Source organism: Sturnira hondurensis, unplaced genomic scaffold (genome assembly GCF_014824575.4).
Source record: "Sturnira hondurensis isolate 20B ecotype Veracruz unplaced genomic scaffold, ASM1482457v3 Scaffold0017394, whole genome shotgun sequence".
NCBI lineage: Eukaryota > Metazoa > Chordata > Mammalia > Chiroptera > Phyllostomidae > Sturnira > Sturnira hondurensis.
Window position 1 is genome coordinate 3,271,233 of NW_028090025.1, and position 2,491 is coordinate 3,273,723.

Below are 2,491 nucleotides of genomic sequence, written 5' to 3' on the forward strand. Positions count from 1 at the left end.
GCTGTGTCTTTGTTCTCCAAACCTTAGTTGTAGTCAAACTTGGTTGTGGGAGAAGGCACAGTGTTTCCACCTATGCCTCCAACTTACACCTATGCGGAAGTTGCAAGGTCCGGACCCTTATCATTTAAATGAGAGCATTCTAAACAAAGCAGCTTTCACAGGACTTTTACATATTCTTTTTTATGCCTGATTTACCTGAATATCCGCTCTTTCCAGTACAGGGCTGCACCGCCTCCCCATCATAGGTTTTTAGTGTTAAGTGGATTAGAGCCAGGCAGCACTTCTCCCAGAAGGAAATGGGGACTTGGGTTATGTCACAATAGCCAGAGGGACAAGGGTCCATTGCTCCCTCTTTGTCACAGCCCCCCCAAGTCCTTCCATGATGGCCTCCCAAATGATGGTGTCTGGCCTAGGTTGCCCCTCTCTGAGGGGTCGTACCCGTCATGGACATTGACCATGCATCGACCATGCATCGACCAGCGGAAGAGACAGAAGCAGCGCTTGCTGCCAGAGACAAACTTCGTCTCCTGTGGCCTGCATCCCGGAGGTTGTTCACTTAGTGAGGCAGTTACAATTCCTGAAACCAGGCAGGGCAGTTCCCAACAGAGGGTCACTCTGTCCACCACCTCTTGTATCTGCTGTGCAGGTATATGCAGGTTGTGTTGAAGCTGGTTTTTCCATGTGTACAAGGTTTTAAGGATGTTGCTCTTGTTCTTGTTCAGTTGTTTGTGCTAGGTAATTTCTTCACTATTTAGTTGTATTTCCAGAAAGGTCCTGGGTTGAGTTAGTGTGGCTTCCACTTCCTCCTTCACCTTCTGTTGTTATCTGTTGGTGGTTCCTTTCTCGGTGAGTTTCCTCTTTCAGCAGGTATTCTGATGTTCACAGCTTCCACCTACTCTTTTTTGTGATCAGTTGGAGGGGGGAGGCAAAATGGTTTAAGATAGCAAGAGTGTATTCTATGACATTCACAGTACCAGCCCATAGAGAAGAGATAGGAGATCCTTTGGATATGTATAGTGTTAACTATACATATTGATATGTATGATATGATATTCTACCCAATTAGCCACTTTTTTGAAAGGGCAGGAAGAAGATAAGACTTGTGGGGAAGAAGGATTGTGAGTTGGATCTAGAAAGCGTGACGTTGTGGGAGGTCAGATTATGAGATAAAGTGAGAGTAAAGGATAGATAATAGGTGTAGTGTGTCAGAGAATGGAGTTAACCACAACAGTAATAGAGTTCAGGAAATCGTGTAGTGGACTAGGATTGGGGAGGGGTGTTATGTAGTATTTACAATTGTATGGAACAGCTGTTATTTATGATAATAATGGAGCAACAATCATATGACACAATCTATGTGATCTGGATAATCAGAATACGAAATATAGGACCTAGAGTAGTGTGCTAGTGGAACACAAGTGAACTGAAACACAGTAAAATAACAATATACTATGAAAGAGAAAACAAAGGGAACCAGTCAAACAATGCAATTTAACCCAAGCAAAGAAGACTAATCAGAAAGAAGAATACAAAAATAGTAATAAAATGAAAGATGTAAGAATAATAAAAAAACGATAATACAAATATGCAGTAACTTGCAAGTTCTCTGTAGTGGCAAAGTGAAATTTGTCTCACTGTCTCAGCTGTTGGGGTGCCCCCTCTTTGGGTCCATCTCTGGTCTTTTCACAGTTCCAGATTTTTTTGTCTCACTTGTAGGAATTATTAAAACCAAAAGAAGGAAGAAGAGATAGAAAGGAAGAAGAAATAAAACAAGAAAAGGGAATAGGAGGAAGGAGTTAAAAGATAAAAAATTTAAAAAAATAAAGAATTACTTAAAAAAAAAAAGAAAGCCTCCTGCTGGCTTCAGACTGGCCTAGTCACTTTTGCTGTTCTTCTTGGCTGCAGCAGGCTGAGGGGTGATTGATTTCAATTTTCTCCCTCCCTGATCTGCAGTCAGCCTCCAGCCCAGTTCCCCAGCAGCCTCTGGTCTGGGAGCGCACTCTCCAGGGGGCTTTGAGTGTCAGTTCTAGGCCTCTCCCTGGGGCTTCAGGTATGGGAGCTGGGCCGTCCTCAGAGAGCACTTTCTCCGGTTTCCGGCCTGTGTCCTCAACCAAGCTGCTTCTGGTCCTGGTCCTGGTCCCTCAGGTTCCGGTGCACACTCTCCCTGGGGCTATGGGCCCGAGTGCTGGGTGCCTCTCCCCTGGGCCTTGGGTGTGGCCTCTGGCCCTTTGCAGTGCGCACTTCCCCCAGAGCTTGGGGTGGGGGATCGGGGCCTTGGCAGAGCACACTCTCCCTGGGGCTGTGGGCGTGTGCGCTTGGCCAGGCAGCTTCTAGTCCCTCCGTTCAGGCGCACACTCTTCTAGGGGCTACTGGAGTGTTTCCAAGGCCTTCCACACCACCTCGGGAGCATGGAGGCTGGGTGAGGAGGAGGCCAGAGTGGCTGCTGCAGGAGAATTCCCTAAATAGCTGCCAAGTGTCTCTTTTTTCACTT